Consider the following 16895-nt stretch of genomic DNA (forward strand, 5'->3'; position numbering starts at 1 on the left):
ATAACATCTTTTACGGTCTCTGATAAACCCTTCCGAAAGAGAGCTGCCAAGGCACTATAATTCCATGTAGTAAGGACCGCCCACTTTCGGAATTTTTGACAGTATAACTCTGCAAAATCCTGACCCTGGTTTAATGCCAACAGAGTTCTCTCAGCTTGATCAACAGCACTAGGTTCATCATACAACAACCCCAAGGCTTGAAAAAATGCATCCACATTAGTTAGAATAGGATTTTTAGGTGTCAGAGAAAAATCCCAATCCTGGGAATCGCCGCGCAGCAAGGAGATGACAATTTTAACCTGATGCACAGAGCTCCCCGATGAGTTAGGCTTCAAGGCAAGAAATAATTTACAATTATTCTTAAAATTCAGAAATTTAGACCGATCCCCAGGAAACACATCCGGAGAAGGGATCTTAGGTTCAGCAGCATGTGACTGAATGAGGTAGGTGGAAATTCCCTGCACTTCAGCAGCAAGTTGCTCCACACTATCAGACAATAAAAAAATACTCCTACCCGCCCAGAAAAAAAAAGAGGAAAAAATACATAAAAAAAAAATTCTGACACTTTTTTTTTCTTCTTTTTTAACAACTTTTTCCTGCTTTTGAGTACCCTAGAATTTGCGGTATGGCTGGTGATTCTGTTATGAATGGGTCACCGAGGAGGAAAAAACAAAACAAGCTATGTCACAGAAAACCAGAGAGATTGGTAACTATGCAGATTGCAGATCCCTGATCCTAACCACACAACTAGCAGCAGCTGTGGAGCGTACCTACGATGAACCTAGACGCTTCGTCACAGCCGGAGGACTAAATAAGCCTAAAGCAAGAAAAGGGGAAAACTAACTGCCCCAGAGCTGACCCCAAAGGAAAGACAGCCCCCACACATGAATTGACGATGAAACAAGATGAAAACACAAACACAGGCAGGAATATAGGCTGAGCAAACGATGGGGCCCAAACTAACTAGAAAGGATAGGAAAGGGAAGACACTGTCTGCAATCTGCCAAAAATCCTACAAAAATAATGTCCAACACTTCTGATAACAAAATTAACCCTGAAGTCACTAGACCTCCCACTATATTAGCACTCTGAAATATTCTGAGACAGAGCAAAAAGAGGTCAATCTAATAAGGAACAAAAAGCAAATTGGCAAATACAGATAAATAAGAGTAGAAATTCAGCACAGTCTCAGTCGGGGCAGGCTGACCACACAAAAAACTGAATAGACCAACAAAATCAAGTGTGAACATTAGCAGAAAAACTTAGCTTGAGCTGACTGGAACAGAGCTGAAAACCAAGACCTGACAAGCCAGAAGGAATCAGCAGCACCAGAAAAGGGCGTCAGCTGTCTTAAATCCAGTCTGAGATTCCTGAGGTCCAATCGTCATCCTCCTCATCAGGTGGCAGATCTCCACTAATTAAATCAGCTCACTACCTCCTGTTACCACCAGAGGGAGCCAGGAAGGAGAAATCACAACTGGTAGACCAGAAAATGAACTCACAACAGGATACCATCTGCTCTGCCTCTTCCACCTACTGTCAGAGACACCGCACTGCACTTGCTCATAGAGCCAGTGCACGTGTCCTGAGTACAGAAGCAGTGCTAAGAGTTACCTGGGGAGCAGGGCAGCAGAGGTGACCATGCATGCTTCAGGCTAATAGTGTCAGGGTCCAGTCAGCGCTGGAAGGTAAAGAAGCATAGGACCTGCGGACACTGAAACTGAATAATGTGCACGGGACCTATGGTCATGTGACTGCAAGGGGGTGGGGCTTAGCGTCCTGTATTCAGATAGGACAGGACACCATACAACAACTCAGAGTCAGGCAAAACAGTGGTCACAGCAGTACGGGCAAACGAGGCACAGGAGCGACAAACAGACGGGTAGTCAGACAGAGCCAAAGGTAATACACAAGAGGGCGACGTGGTACCAAGGGGACGAGCAGAGAGGAGTCGGGTCACAAGCAGAGAGTCATACACGAGAGGTAGCGCAGTACAAGAGGGTCAGGCAGAACTCATAACAGGGACAGAACCAGATCACAACCGAACAAGCAAGCAAGATATCAGGCACAAGGCACACGTATACAAGAGGTCACTTAACTCAGCCGAGGGCAGGAGTATAACTGACACCGGACCCAGGTCCAGTGAGCACTAAATAGCCTCCTGCTGCCAGAGAGAGGCAGCACAATTAACCCATAGTCTAACCAGGACGGGTCAAAGCGAAATCCCGTCCTGGATCATGACAGTACCCTCCTCTCAATGGGGGGCCACCGGACCCCCAGGTCTCTCAGGGTACTTGGCGTGAAAGGCTCGGATCAACCGATCCGCATGAACTGATCGAGCAGGAACCCACGAGCGTTCCTCAGGACCATAGCCCTTCCAATGTATCAGATACTGAAGGGCGCGACGGACCAACCTGGAGTCGACAATTCGTTCCACCTCGTACTCAGCCTGCCCATCTACCAGAACCGGTGTCGGGGAAGATGATGATCCCTCCACACTGGACCTCATAGGTTTCAAAAGGGCCTTATGGAAAACATTAGGGATCCTTAGAGATGGCGGAAGACTCAACCGAAAAGCCACCGGGTTAACTGCTTCGGTAATTACATAGGGACCTATAAACTTGGGTCCAAGCTTCGCAGAGGGGACCTTGAGCCTTATATTTTTGGTGGATAACCATACCTTATCTCCGACCTGAAACACTGGACCCACGGATCGTTTTTTGTCCGCAAAAAATTTACATTTGTACTGGGCCTTCGTAATGTTATTCTGGACCTCCCGCCATACCTCCCCCAACCACTGGATCGTCTCGTCCGCCCCAGGACACCCAGAATTCAAGCGGGAGAATTCTCCAAAATGAGGATGAAACCCATAATTGCAAAAAAAAGGAGATGTACCCGTAGACTGGTTAGTGCGGTTGTTAAATGCAAACTCAGCCAATGGTAACACAGAACACCAATCATCCTGTCGGGCTGAGGTCAAACAACGCAGAATTTGCTCCAGAGACTGATTGGTCCGCTCAGTCTGTCCATTAGTCTCTGGATGGTAGGCGGATGAAAAGGACAGACCAATACCCAACCTCCTACAAAAAGCTCTCCAAAATCTGGACACAAATTGCACTCCCCTATCAGACACCACATTCAGGGGTACCCCATGCAACCGCACCACATGCTCCACAAACAATCTGGACAATGTTTCCGCATTAGGTAGAGCTGCCAAAGGTACAAAATGTGCCTGCTTACTAAACCTGTCCACTACGACCCAGACCACGGTATTACCCTTGGAAGGGGGAAGGTTGGTGATGAAATCCATGGACAGATGAGTCCATGGTCTCTCAGGAATTGGCAGTGGTACCAATTCCCCGGCCGGCCGGTTATGGGGAGTTTTCGCACGGGCACAAACCTCACACGCAGACACATACTCCCCAACATCAGAGGCTAAAGAAGACCACCAGAATATTCTAGCAATGGCCTTCCGGGTCGCTGAGATCCCTGGATGTCCACCCAGAACTGAGTCATGGAACTCCTGGAGGACCTTGAGACGAAACTGAGCTGGCACAAAAAGTTCATCCAACGGCTTAGCTGGAGGTGCAAGAGCCTGGGCTTCTCGAATCTCCCGTTCCAACACATTAGAAACCTCTGCCACCACCACCCAAGGCTGAAGAATGGAGGATGGAGGTTCCGGGGGGACACCGGATCAAGACTGCGTGACAATGCATCCGCTCTGATATTCTTGGATCCTGGTCGAAAAGTGATCGAGAAGTTGAATCGGGAAAAAAAAAAGTGACCATCTAGCCTGTCTGGGAGTCAACCTTTTAGCTGACTCATTGTAAGCTAGGTTTTTGTGGTTCGTGATTACCGTTATAGGATGAACAGCCCCCTCCAAAAAATGCCTCCATTCTGCAAAAGCCAATTTTACGGCCAGAAGTTCCCGATTCCCCACATCATAGTTTCTCTCCGCAGGGGAGAACTTCTTTGAGAAAAAGGTGGCGGGTCCCTGGGACAATACCGCCCCCACCTCTGAGGCGTCTACCTCAACAATAAATGGTTCAGAGGGGTCCGGTTGGATAAGAACCGGGGCCGACATGAAACATTTTTTCAAAAACTGAAATGCCGCTACCGCTGCGGTTGACCAATTCTTGATATCGGCCCCCTTTTGAGTCATGTCTGTGAGGGGTTTAACCACCTGTGAGAACCCCCTTATAAATTTCCGATAATAATTAGCGAACCCTAGGAAACGTTGCAGACCCTTCAAATCACACGGTTGAACCCACTCGAGAATGGCCTGCACCTTATTAGGATCCATGCGATACCCTTCAGCGGACACGATGAACCCCAGAAAGGACAGTTCCAGAACAAAAAATAAACATTTTTCAAGTTTAGCAAACAGACAGTTCTCCCTGAGCCTTTGGAGAACTGCCCGAACATGACCAATGTGAGTCTGTTTATCAGGCGAGTAGATTAAAATGTCATCCAAATACACCACCATAAAACGTCCAATCAAATCGGAGAACACATGATTTATGAAATTTTGGAAGACCGCTGGAGCGTTGGTCAGGCCGAAGGGCATGACCAAATTTTCAAACAACCCTTCAGTAGTGAGAAAAGCGGTCTTCCATTCATCTCCATCCCGGACTCGGATAAGGTTATACGCTCCCCGTAGATCTAATTTCGAAAACCACTTAGCTCCGGACAACTGATTGTATAAATCAGGAATAAGTGAAAGGGGATAAGTATTCCTCACAGTTATTTTATTTAACTCACGAAAATCGAGGCATGGGCGCAAACCACCGTCTTTTTTTTTTACAAAAAAGAACCCTGCCGCCACAGGAGAAACAGAAGGACGAATATGTCCCTTACGGAGGCTCTCGGAAATATATTCCTTCATCGCAGCCCGTTCCGGACCAGAGAGGTTATACAGGCGGGCTTTGGGCAATTTAGCATCTGGAACCAGGTCAATGGCACAATCAAATGGGCGGTGTGGTGGTAAAACCTCAGCCTCTTTTTCAGAGAAAACGTCAGTATAATCTATCAGGCACTCCGGAATGCCTTCTAGACCCACGGACGACACAGACACAGCAACAAGACATTTCTCAGAGCAATAGGGGCCCCATTTAACAATGTCCCGAAATTCCCAATTAATCACAGGATTATGCAGCTGTAACCAGGGGAACCCCAACACCAGTCCCGCAGGCAGGTTGTTCATTACAAAACATGAAATACATTCCAGGTGTAAGGAACTCACTTTAAGGAGAAACTCTTCAGTACAAAACACAATGTCATTCTTAACCAGTGGTGTTTTGTCAATAGCAACAAGGTGAATCGGAGTTTCCAACCTAACTGTCCCTAACTTACACCTGGCCACCAAGTCAGAGTCAATAAAGTTCAATGATGAACCGCAATCCACGAAGGCAGAAGTGGATGTGGAGACACCCCCACAACAAAGTTCCACTTGAAATGACATTTTAGAAAATGCAGAAAAGGGTACCTGAGAGCCTGGGTGACTTCCACGATAATCACCCGGGCTCAGTCGCTTTCTGGTTAGTGGCCGGGAGGGGCAATCCTTTTTCCAATGTCCAGACTCGCCACTGTGAACACAGCATTTTCTCACGTGCCGTTGTCTCCTTTCTTCCTCCTTAAGGTTGATGGTTCCCATCGCCGTGATTTTCAATGAAGAACTGGCTCCCCTTCCTTGGGAGAATAATGATGTCTCGGTTTGTATCACTCCCCTTGCCCGTAACCTGCGATCCATTCGGACGGCCTGTGTCATAGCTTCCTCCAGGGCATCAGGTGGGGGGTGGAGAGCCAAGGTGTCTTTCAGATGGTCAGACAGGCCTCTACGGAACAACCCCCGGAGAGCGGCGGCGTTCCAGCAGACCTCAGCAGCCCAGCGTCTGAACTCTGAGCAAAACCACTCGGCTGAGTGTTTCCCCTAACAAACATTCATCAGCCTGTCCTCAGCCATACGCACCCGATCAGGCTCATCATAAATATGCCCCAGGGCCTCAAAAAATGCATCCACAGTCAAACGCTCAGGGGCCGTGGTAGGAAGGGAGAAAGCCCAAGCTTGGGGGGCTCCCCTTAACAGAGACATAATGACCCCCACTCTCTGACTTTCATCCCCAGAAGAGTGTGGTCTTAAGGAAAAAAAAAGCTTACAGCCCTCCTTGAAAACTCTGAAGTCATTTTTATCTCCAGAAAAGGTATCTGGTAACTTCACTGGAGACTCAGGGGAAATGAATGTAACATCCCGAGCCCCCAATGAAAGAACCCCCTGCACAGTGTCAGCGATCAGCTGCTGAGACTGAGCCAGGACTCTTTGTTCTCCAAAGAGTTTCTGAGACATCTGCGTCAGATGCTTAACCTGCTCAGAAAGAGTGCGCACAGGATCCATCACACACACAGGTGAATGGGAGCAGAGAAAAAAAAATGGTATGGGTCAGTTATAATGTCAGAGATACCGCACTATACTCGCTCATAGAGCCAGTGCGCGTGTCCTGAGTACAAAAGCAGTGCTAAGAGTTACCTGTGGAGCAGGGCAGCAGAGGTGACCATGCGTGCTTCAGGCTAATAGTGTCAGGGTCCAGTCAGCGCTGGAAGGTAAAGAGGCATAGGACCTGCGGACACTGAAACTGAATAATGTGCACGGGACCTATGGTCATGTGACTGCAAGGGGGCGGGGCTTAGCATCCTGTATTCAGATAGGACAGGACACCATACAACAACTCAGAGTCAGGCAAAACAGAGGTCACAGCAGTACGGGCAAATGAGGTACAGGAGGGACAAACAGACGGGTAGTCAGACAGAGCCAAAGGTAATACACAAGAGGGCGACGTGGTACCAAGGGGACGAGCAGAGAGGAGTCGGGTCACAAGCAGAGAGTCATACACGAGAGGTAGCGCAGTACAAGAGGGTCAGGCAGAACTCGTAACAGGGACAGAACCGGATCAAAACCAAACAAGCAACAAGTTAACAGGCACAAGGCACACGTACGCAAGAGGTCAACTAACTCAGCCGAGGGCAGGAGTATAACTGACACCGGACCCAGGTCCAGTGAGCACTAAATAGCCTCCTGCTGCCAGAGAGAGGCAGCACAATTAACCCATAGTCTAACCAGGACGGGTCAAAGCGAAATCCCATCCTGGATCATGACACCTACACAGCAATGTCCACCTACTGCTCGTCCACCTACACCACCTCCTCCTCCATTTGGACATCCGACTACTGTATCTACATTGTTCTTTTTTATTTTATTTTATACTATGTTCTTTTAAGTGCTGTCCCTAAAAGATAAAGTAATAAAAAAAAAACACAATAACTGTGTTGGATACCTCATCCCTTGCCTCTTCCACCTTCATTGCCATGTCCACCTCAAGCTTATCCACCTACTATACCTTCTCCTACATTTGGACCTACGCCTCTTTTTTTCTAAATTATAAAAAAAATTCTATTCTCTGTTATTTTAAGCAATCTCAATATACACATTTGTTTTCAGGGCTATTGTCCTGCTTACCCCCATTTTGTTCCCTTTTTCAGCTTTACCCCTTAATACCCCCATTTTGCAGCATGAAAGTTCGAGACCACATTGACCTCTATTGGCTGAGATCTGGTCTCATTAATCTGGGAATGGCCCAATAAACATGAACCATTTCAGCCTATTAATCAGTCAACAGCTGTCTGCTTTTTATTTGCTGGTTATTAAAAAATATATGGACTCCCTAAAAAAATTAATTAGGGTCCACTCCATTTTTAGTAATCAACCAAGACAAAACAGACAGCTAAGGGCTGATATTAAAAATCTGTGACGGGCCATGGATATTGGCCCCTTCCCACACTAATAAAACTAGTCCTCAGCTTCCCGATAAATGGATAATCTATTAGATGTGCTGATTCTTGTGCTTTACAAGACATCATAAAACATGACCTCTACCCATGTCTGCCGTACACACTAAGGGTGGCATGGAAGCCACCACCTAAGTCTGGTATTAAACTACTCCAAAGGACCTGACACTTTAACCCACTGGAATTTAGCTTTCTCAGTGTGAACCGGCTATTTCCAAGTGGGCAGAAGGACGAAATCTCTCTAGCCACTTGGATTTAGCTTTCTCATTGTGAACCGGCTATTTCAAAGTGGGCAGAAAGACCAGATCTCTCTAGCCACTTGGATTTGGCTTTCTCACGGTGAGCAGGATAAATCCAAGTGGGCAGAAGGACCTGGTCTTTTAGCTTACTAAGTATGGTATTAAACCACTCCAAGGGACCTGGTCCTTTAGCCCACTGAGATTTAGCTTTTCACAGGCTAAAACCAAGTGGCCAGAGGGACCTGGTCATTCTGCCCACTTGGAAATAGCCGACTCTCACTGAAAAAGCTAAATCCAAGTGGGCTAAAGGACCAGGTCCCTTGGAGTGGTTTAACACCAGACTTAGTGGACAAAAGGAACAGATCCTTCTGCCCACTTGGATTTAGCTTGCTCACCGAGAAAAGCTTAAAATCCAGTGGGATAAAGGACCAGGTCCCTTGGAGAGGTTTAATACCAGACTTAGTAAGCTAAAAGACCAGGTCCTTCTGCCCACTTGGATTTAGCCTGCTCACTGTGAGAAAGCTAAATCCAAGTGGCCAGAGGGACCTGGTCCTTTAAACCACTTGGATTTAGCTTTCTCAGTGAGAACCGGCTATTTCCCAGTGGACAGAGGGACCTAATCATTTAAACCACTTGTATTTAGCTTTCTCAGTTTGAGCAGGCTATTTCCAAGTGGGCAGAAGGACCAGAGTTCCCTCTGGCCACTTGGATTTAGCTTTCTCAGTGAGGGTCGGCTATTTCCAAGTGGGCAGAAGGACCAGGTCTTTTAGCTTACTAAGTCTGGGGTTATACTACCCCAAGGGACCTGGTCCTTAAGCCAACTGAGATTTAGCTTTCTCACAGAGGGTAGAGGCTAAATCCAATTCCCAGTGGACAGAGGGACCTAATCATTTAAACCACTTGTATTTAGCCTTCTCAGTTTGAGCAAGCTATTTCCAAGTGGGCAGAAGGACCACAGTTCTCTCTGGCCACTTGGATTTAGCTTTCTCAGTGAGGGTCGGCTATTTCCAAGTGGGCAGAAGGACCAGGTATTTTAGCTTACTAAGTCTGGGGTTATACTACCCCAAGGGACCTGGTCCTTCAGCCAACTGAGATTTAGCTTTCTCACAGAGGGTAGAGGCTAAATCCAATTCCCAGTGGACAGAGGGACCTAATCATTTAAACCACTTGCATTTAGCTTTCTCAGTTTGAGCAGACTATTTCCAAGTGGGCATAAGGACCAGAGTTCTCTCTGGCCACTTGGATTTTGCTTTCTCAGTGAGGGTCGGCTATTTCCAAGTGGGCAGAAGGACCAGGTATTTTAGCTTACTAAGGCTAGTTTCACACTAGCATTTATTTCCTGCAGCGCACAGCGCCGCTAAGCCCCGCCCCCTCCCGGCTCCCTGCCCGCCCCATCCGGTCATCGGCGCCTACTAGCGCACATGGACGCTTGCGATCTGCGCACCCTATCTTTAGCATAGGGTGCGCATACTGTGCGCTAGTAGGATTTTAGTGTGCGTTGCGCACTTTTGAAGGTGCGCCGTGCGCGCCAAAATGCAACATGCTGCGTTCGGTGCACACGGCGCACCTTCAAAAGTGTGCAGTGCACGCTAAAATCCTACTAGCGCACGGCCAGCGCATGGTCTGCGCACCCTATGCTAAAGATAGGGTGCGCAGATCGCAAGCGTCCATGTGCGCTAGTAGGCGCCGATGACCGGGTGGGGCAGGCAGGGAGCCGGGAGGGGACGGGACTTAGCGGCGCTGTACGCTGCAGGAAATAAACGCTAGTGTGAAACTAGCCTAAGTCTGGTGTTATACAACTCCAAGAAACCTGGTCCTTCAGCCAACTGAGATTTAGCTTTCTCACAGAGAGCAGGCTAAATCCAAGCTGGCAGAAGGACCTGATCCTTTAGATTGCTAGGTCTAGTATTAAAACACTCACAGGGACCTCATCCGTTAGCCTACTGGGATTTAGCTTTCTCACAGAAAAGCAGGCTAAATCCAAGTTGGCAGAAGGACTTTGTTCTTTAGGCGACTGGGTTTTAGCTTTCTCACAGAGAGGAGGCTAAATACAAGTTGGCTGAAGGACCTGATCCTTTAGCCTGCTAGGTCTAGTATTAAAACACTCACAGGGACATGGTCGTATATCCAACTGGGATTTAGCTTTCTCACAGAAGAGTAGGGTAAATTCAAGTTGGCAGAAGGACCTGGTCCTTTAGGCGACTGGGATTTAGCTTTCTCACAGAGAGCAGGCTAATCCAAGTTGGCTGAAGGACCTGGTCTGTTATGAATGGGTCACTGAGGAGAAAAAAAACAAAACAAGCTAAGCCACAGAAAACCAGAGAAGTTGGTAACTATGCAGATTACAGATCCCTGATCTTACCACACAACTAGCAGTAGCAGTGGAGAGTGCCTACAATGTTCCTAGACGCCTTGTCACGGCCGGAGGACGACATAAGCCTAAAGCAAGAAAAGGGAAAACTAATTGCCCCAGAGCAGACCCCAAAGGAATAGATAGCCCCCACACATGTATTGACGGTGAAACAAGATGAAGGTACAAACACAGGCAGGAAAATAGGCTGAGCAAATGATGGGGCCCAAATTAACTAGACAAGAAAGGAAAGGCAAGTCACTGTCTGCAACCAGCAAAAAACCCTACAAAAATAATGTCCAACACTTCTGATAGCAAAATTAACCCTGAAGTCACTAGACTTCTCCCACTATATCAGCACTCTGGAATATTCTGAGACAGAGCAAAAAGAGACCAAACTAGTAAGGGACAAAAAGCCAATTGGCAAAATACTGATAAATAAGAGTGGAAATTCAGCTCAGCCCCAAGCCGGGGCTGGCAGACCACACAAAAAACTGAATAGACCAACAAAATCAAGTGTGAACATTAGCAGAAAAACTTAGCTTTAGATGACTGGAACAGAGCTGAAAACCAAGAGCTGGCAAGCCAGAAGGAATCACCAGCAACTGAATAGGGCGTCGGCTGTCTTAAATCCAATCTGAGAATCCTGAGATCCAATCGTCATTTTCTTTCTCAGGTGGCAGATCTCCACCAATCAAACCAGCCACACCACCTCCCAAACCAGAGAATGAACACACAACAGTACCCCCCCTTGAGGAGGGGTCACCAAACCCTCATCCACGCCACCAGGCCGATCAGGATGGGCCCGGTGAAAAGTACGAACCAATCTATTGGCATGAATATCAGAGGCAGAGACCCAAGAATTATCCTCCTGACCATAAGCCTTCCATTTGACCAAATACTGGAGTCTCCGTCTAACCAAACGAGAATCCAATATTTTTTCTACCTCATATTCCACATTGCCTTTTACTAACACAGGGTCAGGAGGTGCTGCCATAGGAACCACTGGCTCAACAAACCTCTTCAACAGAGATTTGTGAAATACGTTATGGATCTTGAACGTAACTGGAAGAACCAATCGAAACGAAACAGGATTAAGAATTTCCAAAATCTTATAAGGACCAATAAATCTTGGCTTAAATTTAGGAGATGCAACCTTCATAGGAATATTCTTAGTCGACAACCAAACCATATCACCCACTTTAAACCGGGGACCAATGGTCCTATGCCGGTTGGAAAATCGCTGGGCCTTTTCCTGAGAGAGTGACAACTTATCCACCATTTGGTCCCGTATCTGCTGCATTCTCTTAACCACAGTGTCCACACCTGGGCAGGATGAAGATTCCATTTGCCCTGAAGAGAATAGAGGATGAAACCCAAAATTACAGAAAAAGGGTGACATCAAAGTGGCAGAACTTTGAGATATGGGTCCATGGCCTCTTGGGCACCGGCAAGGGCATCAGCAACCCACTAGAACGAGAACAGGGTTTAGACTGAGAACAAGTCCCACAGGGCTGTACAAAATTCCTGACGTCACAAGATAAGGCAGGCCACCAGAAGGACCGACTAACCAAATCTCTGGTACCAAAAATACCTGGATGACCAGCCAATGCGGAGCAATGAATTTCAGACATCACTCTTTTTCTCCACTGGTCAGGAACATACAATTTTCCCATAGGGCAACGCTCAGGTTTATCCTGAAATTCCTCCAAGGCGCATCTCAAATCGGGCGAAATTGCAGAAAGAACTACCCCCTCACCTAGGAAAGTAGTAGGCTCAGTCACACTAAGAGAATCGGCAAAGAAACTCCTAGAAAGGGCATCTGTCTTAACATTCTTAGTGCCCGGAAGAAAAGAGATCACAAAATTAAAACGAAGGCCCATCTAGCCTGTCTAGGATTCAAGCGTTTGGCAGACTCCAGATAAATCAAATTCTTGTGATCGGTGACGACCACAACTTGATGTCTAGCTCCCTCCAACCAATGTCTCCACTCCTCAAATGCCCACTTCATGGCCAACAATTCCCGATTCCCCACATCATAGTTGCATTCAGATGGGGAGAACTTTCGAGAAAAGAAGGCACAGGGATTCATCTTAGAAGTCACAGGGTCTTTTTCGGACAAAACAGCTCCTGCACCAATCTCAGAAGCATCTACCTCCACCTGAAATGGAAGTGAGACATCAGGTTGCCGTAAAACTGGAGCTGAAGTAAATCTCTGCTTAAGCTCCTGAAATGCTGAGACAGCCTCAGGAGACCAATTCAGCACATCAGCGCCCTTCTTGGTCAGATCAGTCAGTGGTTTGACAATACCAGAAAAATTACCTATAAATTTATGATAGAAATTAGCACAGCCCAAAAACTTCTGGAGGGCCTTCAAAGAAGTAGGCTGAACCCAATCATAAATGGCCTGTACCTTGGCCGGGTCCATTTCAATAGTCGATGGAGATAAGATAAATCCCAAAAATAAAATCCTCTGTACACCAAAGAGGCATTTTGATCCCGTAACAAACAGGGAATTCTCCCTCAAAATCCAGAACACAGTCCAGACGTGCTCCACATGAGAATCCCAATCACTAGAAAAGATCAAAATATCATCCATATAGATGATCAAAAACTTATCCACAAAGTCACGGAAAATATCGTTCATAAAGACTGGAAGACAGAAGGGGCATTAGTGAGCCCAAAAGGCATCACCAGGTAATCAAAATGTCCCTCCGGAGTATTAAACGCCGTCTTCCATTCATCCCCATGCTTGATGCGAATAAGATTATACGCCCCCCTGAGGTCAAGCTTAGTAAACCAGCAGGCACTCTTAACTCTGGAGAATAAATCAGACATCAGAGGTAACGGGTACTGATATTTAACCGTCATCTTGTTAAGGGAACGATAGTCAATACACAGTCTTAATGAACCATCTTTCTTGGCCACAAAAAAAACCCAGCACCTAAAGGTGACGAGGATGGTCTAATATGTCCCTTCTCCAATGACTCCTTAATATAGGATCGCATAGCATCATGTTCGGGTACTGATAAGTTGAAAATCCGACCCTTGGGAAATTTACACCCAGGCATCAACTCAATTGCACAGTCATAACTCCTATGAGGAGGCAAAGACGCAGACTTCCTCTCACTAAATACATCAGAAAAATTGGCTAGATAATCAGGAATATCATGAGACTGAGGAGAGGTGGAGAAAACAGGAGCGTCCCTAAGAACACACTGACAACCCCAACTCACCACAGACTCAGATTTCCAATCCAAAACTGGATTATGAGTTTGCAAACAAGGAAAACCCAGAACAATAGAATCGTGCAAATTATGCAGCACCAAAAATTTACAATTTTCTTTGTGGTCTGGGGCAACCCGCATTGTCACCTGGGTCCAAAACTGAGGTTTATTCTCCGACAAAGGAGTAGCATCAATACCCCTCAAAGGAATAGGCGCCCGCAGAGGCATCATGGAAAAACCACAACGTTTAGCAAAGTCCAAATCCATCAGATTCAATGATGCTCCTGAATCCACAAAAGCCTTCGTGGAAAACGTGGATAAGGAGCAGATCAGAGTAATTGCCAAAAGAAACTTAGGTTGTATACTGCCCACAGCAAATGTGTGTGCAAAACGTTTCTCTCGTTTTGGACAGACAGAAATAGTATGAGACGTCTCCACAGAAAAAACACAGCTTATTACGCCTTCTAAACTCCTGACGTTGCGCCCTAGACAAAACTCTATCACATAGCATAGGTTCAGACATTTGTCCAAAAGGTGGCAGCGCCTCTCGTGTAGTTTTGCGTTCACGTAAACGCCGATCAATTTGAATGGCTAATGACATAGAATCGTCAAGACCAGAGGGAACAGGAAATCCCACCATAATATCTTTTATGGTCTCTAACAAACCTTTCCAAAAGAGAGCTGCCAAGGCACTATCATTCCATGTAGTAAGGACCGCCCACTTTCGGAATTCTTGACAGTATAACTCTGCAAAATCCTGACCCTGGTTCAATGCCAATAGGGCTTTCTCAGCTTGATCAATAGCATTAGGTTCATCATACAACAACCCCAAGGCTTGAAAAAATGCATCCACATTAGTCAGAATAGGATCTTCAGGTGTCAAAGAAAACGCCCAATCCTGGAGATCGCCGCGCAGCAAAGAGATGACAATTTTAACCTGCTGCGCAGAGCTCCCCGATGAATTAGGCTTCAAGGCAAGAAATAATTTGCAATTATTCTTAAAATTCAAAAATTTAGACCGATCCCCAAAAAACACATCAGGATTAGGGATCTTTGGTTCAGCAGCATGTGAATGAGCAAGATAGGCGCAAATTCCCCGCTCTTCAGCAGTGAGCTGCTCCACACGGTCAGACAATTGCTTAATCTCCATTAATAAAAAAAAAAAAAAATCCTCCTACGGCCCCAGACAAAAAGAGGAAAAAATATACATATAAAAAAAAAAATTCTGACACTTTTTTTCTTTTTTTTTTGCAATCCTTTCCTGCTTTTGAGTACCCTAGAATCTGCGGTATGGCTAGTGATTCTGTTATGAATGGGTCACCGAGGAGAAAAAAAACAAAACAAGCTAAGCCACAGAAAACCAGAGAAGTTAGTAACTATGCAGATTGCAGATCTCTGATCTTACCACACAACTAGCAGTAGCCGTGGAGCGTGCCTACAATGTAACTAGACGCCTCGTCACGGCCGGAGGACTACATAAGCCTAAAGCAAGAAAAGGGAAAACTATCTGACTATCTGCCCCAGAGCAGACCCCAAAGGAATAGATAGCCCCCACACATGTATTGACAGTGAAACAAGATGAAGGCACAAACACAGGCAGGAAAATAGGCTGAGCAAATGATGGGGCCCAAACTAACTAGACAGGAAAGGAAAGGCAAGTCACTGTCTGCAACCTGCAAAAAACCCTACAAAAATAATGTCCAACACTTCTGATAGCAAAATTAACCCTGAAGTCACTAGACTTCTCCCACTATATCAGCACTCTGGAATATTCTGAGACAGGGCAAAAAGAGACTGAACTAGTAAGGGACAAAAAGCCAATTGGCAAAATACTGATAAATAACAGTGGAAATTCAGCTCAGCCCCCAGCCGGGGCTGGCAGACCACACAAAAAACTGAATAGACCAACAAAATCAAGTGTGAACATTAGCAGAAAAACTTAGCTTTAGATGACTGGAACAGAGCTGAAAACCAAGAGCTGGCAAGCCAGAAGGAATCACCAGCAACTGAATAGGGCGTCGGCTGTCTTAAATCCAATCTGAGAATCCTGAGATCCAATCGTCATCCTCATTCTCAGGTGGAAGATCTCCACCAATCAAACTAGCCGCACCACCTCCTGAACCAGAGAATGAAACTCACCACACTGGTCCTTTAGCCTGCTAGGTCTAGTATTAAAACACTCACAGAGACCTGGTCCTTTAGCCAACTGGGATTTAGCTGTCGCAGAAGAGCAGGCTAAATCCAAGTTGACACAAGGACCAGGTCCTTTAGGCGACTGGGATTTAGCTTTTTCACAGAAGAGCAGGCTAAATTCTAGTTGGCAGATGGACCTGGTCCTTTAGACAACTGGGATTTAGCTTTTTCACAGAAGAGCAGGCTAAATTCTAGTTGGCAGATGGACCTGGTCCTTTAGGCAACTGGGATTTAGCTTTCTCACAGAGAGCAGGCTACATCGAAGTTGGCAGAAGCACCTGCTCCTTTAGGCGACTGGGATTTAGCTTTCTCACAGAGAGCAGGCTAAATTCAAGTTGGCAGAAAGACCTGGTCCTATAGGCAACTGGGATTTAGCTTTCTCACAGAGAGAAGGCTAAATCCAAGTTGGCTGAAGGACCAGGTCCTTTAGCCTGCTAGGTCTAGTAATAAAACACTCACAGGGTCCTGGTCCTTTAACCAAGTGGGATTTAGCTTTCTCACAGAGAGCAGGCTAAATCCAAGCTGGCAGAAGGACCTGATCCTTTAGCCTGCTAGTCTAGTATTTAAAAACTCACAAGGACCTGATCCTTTAGCCAACTGGGATTTAGCTGTCACAGAAGGGCAGGCTAAATCAAAGTTGGTGGAAGGACCTGGTCCTTTAGGCGACTGGGTTTTAGCTTTCTCACAGAGAGCAGGCTAAATCCAAGCTGGCAGAAGGACCTGGTCCTTTAGCCTGCTAGGTCTAGTGGGTTGCCCTCGCAAACCCAGGGGAGCGAGGTACTTGGTACCGGGCCGGTGTCAAGGTGGGAATGTGTCACAGCAGCGGTGACCCAGTCCGTGGCCCTGGGCGCCCAATATCAATGGCGGTGATGTTAATGGTGTTAAAGTTTATTAGAATAGTTCGTGACGCCACCCGTGGTGTTTGGCAAGTAAGATGTTGAGCCAACGCTGCATGCAGATCCGCTGGGACTGTTGGTGTGGTGCAGCAAAGATGGTGTAGCTCCCCACAGGTGGAGCTGTAGTCCCAGGGCAGTGTAGGTGCAATGG

Source organism: Dendrobates tinctorius, unplaced genomic scaffold, assembly GCF_039654945.1.
Source record: "Dendrobates tinctorius isolate UK_male_01 unplaced genomic scaffold, ASM3965494v1 ptg000037l, whole genome shotgun sequence".
NCBI lineage: Eukaryota > Metazoa > Chordata > Amphibia > Anura > Dendrobatidae > Dendrobates > Dendrobates tinctorius.